Here is a 17445-nt window from a genome sequence, read left to right on the forward strand (position 1 = left end):
ATTGTAATGTATTCTTACAATTTATAAATTAATAAAGGAAAAAATCCTACATGAGCCTAGTCTTGTACAGGTCAGGGTCACACATATTACCGTTCCTACCTCTATGCCTCAAATACTGGAAGGTCTTCAGTTGCAACAACACCCTAGGAGCTGTCACCTCCTGGACAACAGTGTTTTCAGGATGCCCTGAGACCTCCTGGGAGTGTAATGAAGGAGGCATTACTCTGTCAGAAACATGTCATGAGGGTTTGATTGTGTTTCTTTTCATCATATAATTTATTAAAGCCCATGTTGTACCATGAATGTTTCTGTCTACTAATGAAAAGCTGCCAGTATTGGAAGTCATATTTGCAAGTATTGAGAGTATCTTGTTGAGGTGTGCAAAAGCACCTGTTAAACCCACTGAGTTTCCTTGGAGTCATTTGTTCATTCCTCTACTGCATTTTTATTTTCTCCTGAATTTCTTCAGCTCTCCATTTCTGTTTCTTCCAAAAACTTCTCACTTGGCAAGTGCATAGTGTTTATTTACACATTCGTCAATGCAAACATAGCCATAGGTGAAGTTATGACACAATTACAACTACAATATCACTAGGTCACAGGATTCTCTCAGCTTAGTTACCTACGGGACCACTGACACACATGAAGGCATCAGCTTAACCGTGACATCTACGTGATCTGAACAGGATGTTGCCAGAATCATCAAAGATAAAAGGAAATTCTGATAGGGTCTCAGGTGCAGTGCATTGGAAAATGATGGACAGGACATCCTTATAATAAAGTGGCAAAGCACTTGGCTGAAGTATGCTCAGGCCCCAGTGTATTGTGGATGTCAGGACTTACGAAACTTAGGTGAGGGTGTACGAATCAATGAATATCTAATCAAAATTTTAGAGTTTAGCCTTGCTTTCCTTGATGCTTATAATAAATTGTGAAAAGAGAGAAAAATAATACAAAAGAATTTAAAATTGAAGTGAAGAAAACTAACAGATATGGAAAATATTGAGCCTGGCCATGTAAAGAATGGAGCAGAAAGCTGTATATGGGAGAATGGAGTGTGGGCAAGGGAACATGTGACAAGGAGATTGGTGTGACAGAAGAAACCAAGTGTTGTTCACTAAGAAAGTGAGAGGATGTTAGAAGGCAATGGAGAAGCTACCACTCCACTTACAGAATCTGCCTGCAAGGAAATAAAAGCATCCAGTGTCATGAAGGCTCAGGAACCTGGGGTGAATTCAGGGATCTCTTTGTAGGGTCCTCTCAAGTTTCTAAGGCATGTGTTATTGTGCTGCCATCCTCAGACTCCCAGATGTGGCCACAGTGGAACCGGGTACAATGTAGACCTCAATGATTGTCCCTACAGAGGGCACAGACCATAATCCTCCATGGTGACCATGTGGTGATTATTCTGTAGGTACACAGAGACTAACAGTTCTGAGTGCAGGACAGTCTCCCTGCAGCCTGCAAAGGATGTCCAGACATCTTCATAAAAGGCAGAGAACCAAAGAAGTGAGGCACTGTGAAAAGCCTACATGGGGATAGTGCCACAGAAATGTGGGGTGAGGGACACACGGAGAAACTCCAGAAAGGCAATGCCTAATGAGACTATGAGGAGAGTCTTAAGGCTTAGCTGGACTCCAGCATGCAAAGCAAATCTAGGAGAGTTTCAACAAGAACCTCACATTCTGGAGAGCGAATTCATCAACTGCACAAGCAGAGTGTGTGAATGGGGCTGCCAGAGGCTTCTGGGTCCACATCCACCCCAGTGTGCAGGACATCATGAACAAGGAGATCATTGCAGAGAGTAAGTCTCAATGCTGTGCCAGTTGGAACATAGGATTGTTACCTTTTACATCCTTATTGTCCCTTTTTAATGTGAATGTCCACTATGTGCTTGTAACAATGGAAACATTCAACACTTTTGATTTAACAAGTGCACCCGGAGAGAATCATACCTGGAGTCTCACTCGTATCTGATTCAGATGACATGTGGCCTTAGACATTAAAATTGATGCTGAATTTGGTTGATGCTTAGGGGCTGTTTAGATGGAAGGAATGTATTCAGTATGTGAGAAGATTTAGAATAAATGGGAAAGATATGATTTGAATGCGTTGCTTCTCAATGTTCAAACATTAGGAGTTAATGCCCAAGTTGAAATTACTTAAGAAGTGGAGTCATTGATAGGATATTTGTACAGGAATTCTCAACCTTCATAGATGGGATAAGTGCCCTTATAAAAAGCTTCATTAAAGGGAGTTTATCTATTGTTTTCCCTTTTGCAAAGTAAGAACACAGTGTGCATCTCTTCTGACCAGTGGTGTCAAAACCCAGAGAACTTTAGAAAAAGAACCCCACCTAGTACCAGACAGCAAGTCTCACATGGCATTGATCATAAACTTATCAACCTCCAGAAATATGAGAACCAAATTTACATTATCTGCTAGTTACACTTTCTAGGGAAATTTACTATTGTCAGAAGAATAGACTAAGACATCCCTGACATTTTTGCATCCTGGAATATTTTCACTCTGAGGTTTCAGAGCACTTGGTCTTCAGCAACCCATACATGAATTTCACTTTAATTTCCTTTCTCAGCCTTGTGCCACCTGCTGATCTCCTCCTAAGGAACCTAATGCTTGTTCCTGTTTCCCCTGCAGAGACATAAGTGTTCAGATTACACATTTCTGATGGTCCTGTGAACTGAACTCTCTAAGAATCTGAAGGAAAAAGTTCACACTTTTTCCATGTTTCTTGCTGTTGTTTTCCTTGCTGTTAGATAAAGGAAACTCTTACTCTGATACCTTAATCTAAAAGGTGAATGGCATCTTACTTTGTAATAACCTGGAAATACGAACAATTCGAACACCCACCAAAATATGCTAAACTATTTTCATAGATGGGGAAATTATTCCACCTAAAAATCCATCAGAGCCTAATACACACAAAAGCTTGTAGATTCTGATTAAACATGACAAATTATTAAAAGTGTATACTCTGTTACGTTGATGCCAATTAAGGAAAATGGAAGTCAATGTAAAGCTACCTAAAGAATGCCATGAGACAGGAGGGAATGAAGAAGCGCAGGAGGGAGGATCCATAAGAACCATAGGAATGAATTTAGGATGGAATAAGTGTGTATTGGCTTGACTATGTTGACCCTGTGTATCTATCACATGCACAGTAATATCACATGCACACTTCATACCGTAGCAGTTACTACATGCATTATTCCCTTTCAAGTTTGTTAAAAATGAACATTATAAGTTGTTATTTTAAAAAAGCACACACATGTAGACATGACATGCCACACTCATTAACATGTGTCTGAATGAACCCTGGTTCTCTTCAATTTCTCTCAGTAAACACTAAAATGCAGCACTCATACCTGCACTCTGGACAGGAACAGGTTCTGCAAATCTCCCCAGACAGGTCCTGTCTGTTGAGGATATGGACCAGAAGCAGTGATTTCAGCATGAGGAACACAGGCCCAGACACTGCTACAAGACAGGAGATCTTACACACATAGCACATACTGAATATGTTTGTACTTTCTGTTCTGTAGAATGGATGTTACATAACACATAAATTGCAAAAATACATACAGAAAAATAAAATGAAGGGCTATAAATCGAGAGCTAGAACCTTTCAATCCATGAGATACCATATTTTCTAGCATGCCACCAATATCACCAATGGTACCCATGACTCTCCTATCTCTTCTATACAGTGTCGTCTCCGATACTTCCACCCAGAACTTGCTGTAAAGCAGGGGAACATGCAAACAGTGACTCCCTCTGTTCATGAAAACAAGCCCAGCCCTGACCCTGCAGGTCTGAGAGAGGAGCCCAATCCTGGATTCCCAGCTGATCCCTTTCAGTGATCAGCACTGAACACAGACAGGAATTGGGGCTCAACTGGGTTTTCCTTGTTGCTATTTTAAAAGGTGATTTATGGAGAAGAAGAGATACTAAGTGTGTTAGTAGACACGAGTAACAGGAAGAGTGAGTATGTGTGACACTTTCTATACCAGGACTCTCTCTTTTTAGGGATCCAGTGTTAAGTGCAGCTGGTGGAGACTGAAGGAGAGTTGGTGTGGACTGGGGATTCCCTAAGACTATCCCGTGCAGCCTTTGGATTCACCTTCAGTGATTAATGGATGTACTGGTTTTGACAGGCTCCAGGGAAGGGGCTGGAGTGGGTTAGTTTGATTACAAACAAAGCTAATAGTTACACAATAGAAGACAATGCATCTGTGAAATACAGATTCACCATTTCCAGAGAAAATGGCAAGAACTCACTGTACCTGCAAATAAGCAGCTTCAGAGATGAGGACACCATTGTGGATTACTGCTCCACACAGTGAGGGGACTTCAGTGTGAGCCCAGGAACAAACCTCCCTTGAGATTAACCATGATGAGCAGGGGGTGCAGAAGATCAGTAGAGGATGCTAAAGACACAGTGCACACAGCAGAGTCAGCCCAGGAGCAGGTACAATGGGTGGTTAAAGGCAGATTTCCGCTAGTGTTTAGAGTTAGCACTTTAAATTATCTCACTGCAGCATAATTATTTTATTTTTATTTATTTTTCATGGTTGATTTTTTTCCACTAAGGGTTGTTGAGCCCAGAGTCTTGCACTTAGTAGTCAATCACTCCACCACTTGAACAACTCCTCCTGCTCTTTTATTTTGTATTTTGTTTTTGAGACATGGTCTCCATTAGTTTCCCAGGCTGGTCTTGTACTCACAATCCTTTAACCTCTCCCTTCATGTAGTTGAGATTTCCCTACAGCCTTTCATTTTTGACTCTATGCTTATCACTGTCATCTCTGGGAGAGAGAGGTGATCTGTTATTTGGAGAATACAGTCTTACATAGGAAATGTGTGTTTTCACTAATGGTGGCAGGAGAGAGTCTGCCATGTTCAGCAGATTCAATATGAGAAGCTCATGGGACCGTGGTGGGTCTTCTGCCACCAAATTACCTGGAATCAACTGAAAACAACAGCCTTTGGTATGTATGTGGACTACCCACAGGTAGTATACTTCCAAGATCATGGACACCAAAACTGACAGGCTTTGGATCTTTGCCTTTTCTTACTGCAATTTGTGCACAACAGGCACAGAATTAATCCAAGACACAGCTTTACTGCTAATACACTTCTAAGGAAAACCTAGAACAAGACTAGGGTGAGCCTAGTATTGATTCTTTCTTCTATATTTTCTCCTTCTTCCAGCTGTAAATAAATTTCTTGTCACTTTTTTTCTGAATCCCAGTATTAGGACTATTACAGGAATTTAAAATGTTGCTCAGGCCATGACCCCGGCATGAAGTCCCTGGAAAATGTTCATGGGACCTCTCAGTGCCTATTGCCCAGGACACTCCTTCTGTCCCCTCTGCAAGAACCTTTCTAGGCAATAAAAATGTGCATTAGTATCCAAGGAAATAAGCTTGACCAGGAATCCTGTGATGTTGACCTAAACTGATCTTGCTTTGCACAAGCTGTGAACTCACACCCATCACCTATGTCCCTTGGGATGTCTATAAATGGGACACAGGTTGTCCCCTGAGCTCTGGGGACAGTGTCCATGGCTTTGTGAGCCATGTCCTCATTCTGGAATGGAATCTTACTGCATGAGGGTCCTGCCCCAGATGTCTCTTTGTCTCACTGCTCCCTGAGGCACTTTCCCCTTACATTCCTCTCAGATATTGTACCTTCATCCTGCAGGGGACAATTCAATTCCTATTTTTCCACATTGTCACATCGTCATATGAAAGGATCAGCTCTGCTTATTAAAATATGATTCATGTGTAATCCAGATATGTTCTCCAAAATACACATTTCAGAGTCTAGTATTTTCTCGTGGGGAATTTGGTTGAAAATGAGAACAGCATCCATCCCATAAAGATACTTCCATTCTTGAGTAACTCCTTTGTCTATTTGGACACAAAGATAAGTCCTCATTTCAGCTTGGAAATGATTAACCATGTGTGAGGCTCTTTTCCTGTGGGTTCTGCAGGTAATTTTACTTCAGAACAGAATGTTCATACTTGATGGACCAAGAGTGTGCACCATAGATTTTGGGAACAGATAGGACCATATTGGCATCATTTATCCTAGGAATAACTGGATGTGCTCATGTTCCATTGTGCATTCTGGTTCAAGATGGAGCCACACTGTGCATCAGGGGTTCTGGCAATAAGTAAAGTCATATTTTTCCTTAGATGTAATGCAAACAGACAGATCCTCAGTGTCTAGCATGCATTATGAAGGTGCAGTGTGAAATATGGGTTCTGAAAACAAGGTTCCACAGTATATATCACGAATTATAAGACTAGATGAAGCCACAGTTTTCATAATGGATTCCCATAACACATGGACCCACACTGTATCATAAGTTATGGAACCAGATGGACCACATTGTGCACCATGCATTGAGAATCAGATGGAATATGTTGTGCACTGCAGGTTACAGAACAAGGAAAACCACCTTATGGCATGCAGGATCTCTGCTCCTATAGAGACTTGTGCTTCTGTGCACAATCCTTTTCCTTCAGAAATCTAAAGGTGAAAATACATTTAACTCACATAAAATCCATGTATTTCCTCAAATACTTATTACAACACTTAAAAAAAATCTTCCCTTTAAGCTATAACCAAGTGTTTAATAAGTTGTTATTAACCACAGGCACAGTATGTGCAATGGTTCTCTTGAGTTGACTCTTCTTTTATGGCTTAAATGCTATCTATTATGTGGGATTTGTATTTCTGTCTCTGGCTTATTTCACTTAACATTTCAGCGTGCACCTGGAATCATGTTGTCAAAAATGATAGTTCACTGTTTGTAAATGGTTAATGGTATTCTGTTATCTAGAGCTACCATTTTCCTTATCCATTCTTTCATTCATGGACACATACACTGAATACAAATCCTGGCTATCATGAACGTGGGTGAAAGTACATGTCTTAGAAAAAAATGATTTCAAATATTTTGGATTCACATGCACAGATAAGATTAATATTTTCCATAGTCATTCTGGTTTTTTGTAATTCCATACTGTTTTCCATAAGGACTGTACTAATTTTCACCCCCACCAAAACTGTGTTAAGATTCCCTTTCACCACATCCTCACTAGTCCTTTTTCTCTTTAGGTTTTTGATAGGAGGCATCCTAAGAGATTTGAGACAATATTTCTTTGTAGTTTTAATTTTCAGTCCCCTAATGATCAGTGACATGGAATATTTTTCAAGCATCTGTTGAGCATTTGTATTTCTCCCTTTGACTATTAAATGCCATTTCTCATGTTTCATTGGATTATTCATTTCTTTGCCATTGATTGTTTGAGTTTTTTGTATTTTCCATATATTCACCCATTATCACATCTGTGCTTTGCAAATATTTTCTCACATTTGGGCTTAGTTCTTCATTCTTTAATCTTTTTTACTCTACAGAAACATTTTGGATTGACACAATTCTATCTGTCACTGTTGCTGGTGTTCCTGTGCTTTGGATAATCATTCAAAAATCCTTTCCCATTGCAGTGTCACAACACTTCCTCACATATTTTCTTCTAGTAGATTCTTAGTACCATATCTTCCTTTTAATGGATTATTCCATTTCAAGTAGAACTGTGTGAGAAATACAAATCAAGTTTTATTCTTCGGCATTGGGATATCCAATTTCCAAGCATCATGTAGTGAAGAAACTGTGTTTTCCCCATTGGTGTTCTTAATACCATGGTTAAAGGGGTAAGGGAGATGGAGCATGGAAGGGGAAAGAAATGACCCAAACATTGTATGCATATATGAATAAAAGAAAAAAAAATTAATACCATGGTTAAATGTCCATTGACTCTGGAGATCCCCTGTTCTTCTAGAGAATTCTGATCCATTCATCCAGGTGTCTGTTAGTCCAGTAATCTGTATTATAATTACTAGAGCTTTGCACTATATTTTGAAGTCTGGCAGAGCCACACTACCAATTTGTTATTTTAAACAAAAATTCATATTCATATGGCAGTTTAAGGTATTTTATTGTTCCACAACAATTTTCAGATTATTTTTCTCATTGTGTGAAGAAATGACATGGTGTTTTCTTTTCATGGGTCTTCCATTGAATCACATGTCATTTTTGATAATGTGAACATTTTAACAGTGTTTATACTTGCAAGTTATGAACTTATATATTTTTAAAGAATAAGTTTTAACTTTAATTGTGAAAATTTTTGCACCACTTTCTCAAAGTTGGACATTGATAATTTTTATAGTTGACCAACTTTAACCAAAATTGTTACAGGTTGAAAAGTTATAACGTTATACCACAGTTTTCATTTCAAGAACTTGTTGTTCTCTTGAGAAAAATAGTAATGTATTCACTTGGTTTACATTGTTTTATCTCCTAGAAATTTTAATCTCTTTTAATGACATCTCATCCATTTTTTAGAGAATTCCAATAAGTAAAATAAATTATACCTGTAAATTTTTTGTTCTGTTGAATTTCTTTCATAATGTTTTATAGTTTTCAATGTAGAGATTGTTTACATCTTTGCTCAAACTCATTCTTGGTATTATCATTTTTGTGGCTATTATAACTGACAATATTTCTTGGCTTATTTTTCTCATTAATTACTATTGTTATAAAAATTGACATATCATAGTGAATATTTTAATCTCTCCAGAGTTATTATTGAGGGTTTGAAAAAGAATTTGCCATAGACAAAGATTATTTGTCCTTTGTAATAAACTGCTACAGCCTATTCTTTGACTTCTATTATATCTCATTTCCCATTGACTTCCAAATCTACAGGATGCAGGAAGACATCAAAGGTTAAGCTTTCCTACTAGCATCACACCAAGGTCAGAGTACAGGAACAGTGGCTTAAACAATATTGACATATCTCATGACATCTGTTTAGCTCCATACACCTCTTTCATTCTTTCCTGGGGTGGAAAACCCAAGAACGCAATGCTCATCCTCATAGACCTGTGTGCTCTGCTCCAGATTCTTCTCTGTGAGAAGGCATTTATGTCTGTGCTGGATTTATATCAGCAACGCTACTGCTGTTAATGGACAACTTTGTGCAGCACAGATGTTGATTCTTCATCATTTATTTCACTCCAGGAATATTATTGAATAGCCAGCTGCAATACTCAACTGTCAAAGCTGTGTCAATAAAATGATCAGAAGGAAATGGCTGTTCAGAGACCACTGGATGAAGAAAAGTCAGTGTCAGGTGACAACACTGGGCTGAGGGTGTGTGAACTGCCAAGTCTCTCAGTAGCCATCGCAAGGGAAGAATGAGAGCATGTGTCAACTGTGCAATCAAGGGAGAGAGTTAATGTCATTTCTGTTTTCCAATTGGATGAGGAACAATATTCCACAAAGCGATGCAACCATAGGAAGTAAATGGACAAGATTGAGGCCTTTCATTGAGTGGAAGACATTTGACAAATATATACACATATCATGTTCATGTGTGTGCATATGTGTGTATATGTGTGCCTGTTCTATGTATGTGTGTGTATGTACATATACCTGGATCCTTGATCAACTGCTTTGGGACATTTTTCTGCCAGCATATCAAGGCCCTCGGAATGGTAAGGCTGACAAGAAAAAAAGGGCTGAGCTCTCTGAGAGATCAGGCTACAGCCTCCTGCCCAGGTAGCCAGGTGACAGGGAACTATGCTCTCTCTTTATGTACTCACAGGTAGGGTACATCCCAAATGCAAATCCCCAATTACATCACCTGAAGAAGCCGAACATTTCCTTAAATTCACGCTCTTCTTCAAACTGAAATTATTTCCTAGGTGTCATGGACGTCATCCACAAGAACACGAAACACTTATGGGTCCTTGTTTTCCTGCTGGTGGTGGCTCCCAGTTGAGTGTGTCTCAGGGATTTAGGCAGGGTGATGTGGGGATGCTTGATATGAGTTTCTGACTCACTGTGTTTCTCTGTGCTCAGGTGTCTGTCACAGGTGCTGCTTCAGGGGTTATGACCTGATATATTGAAGGTGTCACAGACACTGTCTCTCACCTGTGCTGACTCTAGTTCCTCCATCAGCAGTAGTTACTGGAGCTGGATCACACAACCCCAGATGAATTGTCTGGAATGGATGGAGTGACTTGATAACAATGGGAACACTGAATACAAACCATATCTGAAGAGTGGTGTCACCATAACAGTGTACATAGCCAAGAATCAGTACACCCTGAGGCTGAGATCTGTGACCATTGAAGACACAGCCACATAATAGTGTGCAAGAGATGCAGGGATGTGAAATCAGGGGGAAAACGGACACAAACGTCCCTGTGGGGAAGCAGACCTCCCCTGCAGGAGGCACTCATGGGACTCCACCCAGAAGGATTAGCCAGGGTCTTCCTGTTGGGTTCAATGCCTTTCTCTCCACAATGTCTCAACTGCTCCCCAGTGGCAGTTCTTTGTTTTGGAGTCTCAGTCTCTCACATCCTCAGTGTGTCACTAAAGGAGGAAGTGATTTTCTCCATTTATGGATGAGATGGGACAAGTCACCAACACAATTCAGTAACACAATTCCCCTAACTGTGCCTCTTCACTCAAAGGCAGCTCAGCTGAACATCAGGGACCCTTAGGTCCCTGTGCTCTCTGGGCTATTGAACCTCCTGTTCCACAAGCCCACTCTGGCACTTGATGGTCAGGTTTCCCCCTTTCTATTCATCTCTTAGGCTCCTGATGGAGAAGGATTCCTGGTGAACTGAGAATAGAGTTCTTAAATTTCTCATGAGGAAAGGCACATTTACTGTCCACATGAGCCTGGTGGGTATGTGACCAGACTGGACATCTGAGCACTCTTGTGCCCCTGATCTGTGATGATCTCTCTATATCTTATTCCACTCTCATTTTAATTGATACAGGTTGAGGCTATAACATGGCATTCTTCCATGTTGATGGTAGAGTTAGGACTTATTATGAAAATGTGACCATACTTTGGAATTGGAGAAAAATCATCTTTAGTGAAGTCAGCCAGACTCAGAAGCCCAAAAGCTACATATTCTCTCTCATATGTGGAATATCGACCTATAATACAAACACAGAAATATTATGAAACACTGGGAACACTATGGGGAGGTCACGCCTGCGAGGGATAGGGTAAAAGGAGGTAACTAAGAACTTGAATATGGGTAATATATTCTCTGTACAAGAATGAATACAGAAATCTTAAACTGCCTGAAACCACCATAAGAAAGGGACTAAGGTAGAATTTAGATAATTAGAGATAAACCAATTGGGGTTATAGCACATATATACATGGAAATACCAAAAGGAAACCCTTTACTTCAAACAAGCAAAAATGTCATGTTTTTCTTTTTATCTTATATTTGTACTTTTCTGCAAAATCTAAGAAAAAGAGGGTGGAACAGGTCTTGCCCAGGGGGAGGTTTGGTGACACTGGGAGGGACAAGGTGGTGGGGAAAAAAGGTAAGAGCATGAATGCAGTGTCAAAAATGTGTACACATGCATGTAAATCAAAAAATGATATCAGTTGAAAATATTCCATGAATTGGATAAAGGGGAGCAAAGGAGGGGGTTAATTCAAGTATGATATAGTTAAGAACCTTCTCTGCACCACCATATTTGTTGTCCATAACCACAGCTGAGAGAGACCCCAGGTGTTCCAGCCTTGGCAGTTGTGTGGACACCTGACATCAGGAGCTTAGGGACAACACAGGAATGCCCAGGAGTTCAGAAAATGGAAAACCCAGGAGGACCAAAATATTGAAGAGAAGTACCAAAACCTGAAAAGAAATGCCAGTTCCAAACTACTGTCAGAACTGATATGCAAGAGCATGTGAGTACGGATGGAGTGTAAGAGTCTGATGACCATGAATGGATGAGTATTGGGATAACACACCATCTTGTAACTTCTTATGAAAATTGAACTGCTGGGAAGATTCTGTGACCAAAAAGACAATTGGCAGTGTATAGATAAGACACAATAGACTGTAGAGCTTCTTATAAAAAAGAAAATTCCTCCAGGTGTAACATCATGTAAAGATCAAGTGTGCAGAGATTTCATCATTGATCATCATCCCTGAGTGTGCCTCTTAGAGCTCACATAAGACACAGATCCTGTGAGTCTCAAGAATGTGTAGAGAGACCTAATAAACATAATGACTGTAGGAAATGTTTCACTTTTTTCCAGTAATTTCAGATATATAAATCTTCTCACATTGGAGGAAAACCCTATGAATGTAAGCCATGTGACCAAGCCTGAAGGAGGATCATTTCTGATGAAAATCAGGAGGGCACTCATATTAGAGAAAAACATCATGAACTTAAGCAATGTGGGCTATCCCTCAGAAGATGTAATCACCTTGGAAACCATGGAAGACTTTGTACTGCAGAGAAACCTCTTGCAAGTAAGCGTTTGCTAACCTTTCCCACATCACTTACTTGCAAAAGTAAGCAAATACATGACATACCTGCAAATACATGACAATTCTCTTTTGTGAAAAAGTCCATGGATATAAACAATGTGGGAAAGCCTTTTCTCCTCTTAGATACCTTCAAGTACATGAAAGAACTCAACCTGGAAAGAAACTCTGTGATTGAAAGCAATGTGATAAGTCTTTCCCTGTTCCCTATACCTTAAGAGATATGAAAGAATTAATACTGGTGAAAAACTCTATGGCTATAAGCAATATTGGAAAGCTTTCACTGATCCCACTATACTTAAAAGACCTGCAATCCTATATGCAGAAAGAGAAATCCTATATCTGTAAACAATGTGGGAAAGCATTTGCTTATATTGGTAATTTTCAAATTCTTGAAGAAATTCACACTGGAGAGACAGCATATGGATGCAAACAATGTGGGAAAGCCTTCATTTGTTCCTTATTCTTTAAGACATGAAATGTATCACCTAGGTGAAAAACTCTATGAATGTAACTAAGCAATGAGGTAACATCTTTACTTGTTATAATGACACTAAAGTACATGAAAGAGTTCTTACTAGAGACAATCCCTATATGTGTAAACAATGTGAGAAAACCTTTACTCATTCCAAAATCTTCAAACACATTTAAGAACTCACTCTGGAGGAAAGTCATGGATGTAAGCAATGTGGGAAAACCTTCACTTCCCTCTGTTACCTTCAAACACAGGAAAGAACTGAACTCACACTGATGAGAAACAACCTAGATGCAATTACAGTAATATTAAAATACCTGAAGGATTCCAAGATGGCGGCTAGAAGGAGGAAGCAGAAAGCCAGCCTCCTATAGTGAAATCTTGGAGAGATGCTGGAGATACACTTTGCAGGCAAAATCACCAAGAAGAGGCAAAACTTTGACCCCTCCACACCTCCAGCTGGCGCAGAGAATCTCCACTTCACGTTAAAGGGAGAAACAAGGAGGGCCCCCAGGCCACCAGTCACCCATGCCCAGATGGCTTGGAAAGACACAGACAAGCTTACTGGCAGTTAGTACACTAATGCTCCCTGTTTATACCTTTGAAACTTTCTTGTCTGATTCCTTGTTCTGTTTCTCCTTCTTGTCTATTTATTTGTTGTTCCCTTTTCTTTAACTTCTTGCTTTCCATCTCTGCTCACCCTTCCATTCTAAATATCACCATTGTTATTATTACAAGCTAGAAAATACTTAATTGCACACAGTACAGGAACAGTAACAACACCAAAGACAATGACGGGAAGAGAGAAAAAACAGGGAAACCAGTTTCCCCACAGCAAAAAATTAGTACAGGGACCAGAGGGGAATGAAGAAAACAGATACTCAGATCCAGACTCCAACAAAATGAAGATAAACTATGCCAAAGGACCCAATGAAGCCCACAAGAATAATTTAAAAGAAGACATACTACAAGTACTCAATGAGAATTTTATAGAGATGATACTGGATGCAGTCACCCAAAATGTACATGAGACACTCAAGAAATTCCAAGACAACAAAACTAGAGAATTTGAAAAAGTAAAAGAAGAAATAAAGGAAACCATAGAAGCACTGTATAAACACCAAAGTGAAACAGAGAACACGATAAATAAACAGATAAATGAACTCAGGAAAAAAATGGACAACATTAAAGAGGAAACCACCCAGGATATGAAAAACCTCAGAAAAAAGAACAAAACAGAATTGCAAAACAAAACGGAAGGCCAATCCAGCAGAATAGAACAAAAAGAAGACAGAATCTCAGAAGTTGAAGATTAAATGGTAATTAAAGGAAAAACTGAAGAAGTATTAATTAAACAACTCAAGACCTGTGAAAAGAAAATGGAAGAACTCACTGATTCCATCAAAAGACCAACTTGAGAATCATGGGCATCGAAGAAAGAGAAGAGGTGCAAGTGAAGGGAACGCAGATGCAAGAGGCCTCCAGGACACCAAACAGACCAGATCAAAATAGAACTACCCCATGACATATCATCATTAAAACAACAAGTTCAGAAACTAGTGAAAGAATATTGAAGGCTGTAAGAGAGAAAAAACAAGTAACATACAAAGGTAAACCCATCAAAATCACAGCAGACTTCTCAACAGAAACATTAAAAGCAAGAAGAGCATGGGGTGAGATCTTCTTTGCACTGAATGAAAATAACTTCAACCCCAGTATACTCTACCCAGCAAAACTATCATTCAAAATAGATGGAGCAATAAAAGTCTTCCATGATAAGCAGAAACTAAAACAAAGCCACAACTACAAAAGATTCTTCAAGGGATTCTGCACACAGAAAGTGAAACCCAACTTAACCATGAAAAGACAGGCAGCAGCAAACCACAGGAAAGGAAAAAGCAAGACAGTAGACAGTAACCTCAATTTAGGTACACACAATCAAACCTTCAAACAACTAAGACAACTAAATGACAGGAATCACCACATACCTATCAGTACTAAAGCTTAATGTTAATGGACTTAATTCACACATCAAAAGGCACCGTTTGATGAAATGGATTAAAAGGGAAGATCCAACAATTTGTTGCTTACAGGAGACCCATCTCACTGACAGAAATAAGCATGGCTTAGGATGAAAGGCTGGAAGAAGATTTACCAAGACAATGGCCCCCGAAAACAGGCAGGAGTAGCAATACTTATCTCTGACAAAGTAGACTTCAAACCTACATTGATCAAACGAGATAAAGAAGGACATTCCATACTAATAAAAGGGGAAATAGACCAAAAGTAAATAATAATCATCAACCTCTATGCACCCAATGTCAATGCACCCAATTTCATCAAACATACCCTGAAAGACCTAAAAGCATATATTAACTCCATGACAGTGGTTGTGGGAGACTTTAACACCCCATTATCATCAATAGATGGGTCATCCAAACAAAAAAATCAATAAAGAAATCCAAGAACTAAAATATACAATAGATCAAATGTACCTACAGAACAGTTCATCCAACTTCTACACAATATACATTCTTCTCAGAAGCACATGGAACCTCCTCCAAAATAGATCATATTCTAGGGCACAAAACAAGTCTCAGCAAATATAAGAAAATAGAAATTATACCTTGCACACTATCTGATCACAATGCACTAAAAGTAGAACTCACCAACAAAAGTAAAGACAAAAATCATGCAAACAGCTGGAAACTAAATAACTCATTACTTAATGAACAATGGATCATTGATGAAAAAAAAGGGGAAATTAAAAAGTTCCTGGAAGTCAATGAAAATGAAAACACAACCTGCTGGAACCTATGGGACACAGCTAAGACACTCCTGAGAGGAAAGTTTATAGCCATGAGTGCATATATTAAAAAGACTGAAAGATCCCAAATCAATGACCTAATAATACATCTCAAACTCCTAGAAAAACAAGAACAAGCAAATCCCAAAACAAATAGGAGGAGAGAAATCATAAAAATAAGAGCTGAAATCAAGGAAATAGAAACCAAAAAAAATAAAAGAAATAATGAAACAAAAAGGTGGTTCTTTGAAAAAATAAACAAGATTGATAGACCCCTGGCAGACCTGACTAAAATGAGGAGAGAAAAAACCCAAACTAGTAGAATCAGGAATGCAAAAGGGAGATAACAACAAATACCATGGAAGTCCAGGAAATCATCAGAGACTACTTTGAGAAACTATATTCAAATAAATTTGAAAATCTTAAAGAAATGGACAGATTTCTAGATACATATGATCATCCAAAACTGAACCAAGGGGAAATTAATCATCTGAATAGATCGATAACACAAAATGAAATTGAAGCATCAATCAAGCGTCTCCCCCCCAAAAAAAGTCCAGGACCTGATGGATTCTCTGCTGAATTCTATCAGACATTTAAAGAAGAACTGATACCAACCCTCCTTAAACTGTTCCATGAAATAAAAAGGGAAAGAAAACTGCCTAACACATTTTATGAAGCCAGTATTACACTTAGCCCAAAACCATGCAAAGACACCTCCAAAAAGGAGAACTATAGGCCAATCTCCTTAATTAACATTGACGCAAAAATCCTCAACAAAATAATGGCAAACCGAATTCAACAACACATCAAAAAGATTATTCACCACGACCAAGTCGGCTTCATCCCAGGGATGCAGGGGTGGTTCAACATATGAAAATCAATAAACGTAATAAACCACATTAAGAGAAGCAAAGACAAAAACCACTTCATCATCTCAATAGATGCAGAAAAAGCCTTGATAAGATCCAACACCATTTCATGATAAAATCTCTAAGAAAACTAGGAATTGAAGGAAAATACCTCAACATTATAAAAGCTATATATGACAAACCTACAGCCAGCATTATACTTAATGGAGAAAAACTGAAACCATTCCCTCTAAATCAGGAACCAGGCAAGAATGCCCACTATCTCCACTCCTATTCAACATAGCACTGGAATTCCTAGCCAGAGCAATTAGGCAAGAAGAAAGAATAAAAGGAATACAAATAGGTAAAGAAACTGTCAAAATATCCCTATTTGCAGTCGACATGTTTCTATACCTTAAAGACCCAAAAAAATCTACTCAGAAGCTTGTTTTCTTCATCAATAGCTATAGCAAGGTAGCAGGATATAAAATCAACATAGAAAAATCATTAGCATTTCTATACACTAACAATGAGCCAACTGAAAAGGAATGTATGAAAACAATTCCATTTACAATAGCCTCAAAAAAATCAAATACTTAGGTGTAAACCTAACAAAAGATGTGAATGACCTCTCCAAGGAAAACTACTATAGAAAGTGGAGAGATCTCCCATGCTCATGGATTGGTAGAATCAACATAGTAAAAATGTCTATACTCCCAAAAGTAATCTACATGTTTAATACAATTCCCATCAAAATTCCAATGACATTCATTAAAGGGACCTAAAAATCTACCGTGAAATTTATATGGAAACACAAGAGGTCACAAATAGCCAAGGCAATACTCAGTCAAAAGAACAATGCTGGAGGTATCATGATACCTGACTTCAAACTATATTACAAA

The sequence above is a fragment of the Castor canadensis genome, chromosome 3 (assembly GCF_047511655.1).
Source record: "Castor canadensis chromosome 3, mCasCan1.hap1v2, whole genome shotgun sequence".
NCBI lineage: Eukaryota > Metazoa > Chordata > Mammalia > Rodentia > Castoridae > Castor > Castor canadensis.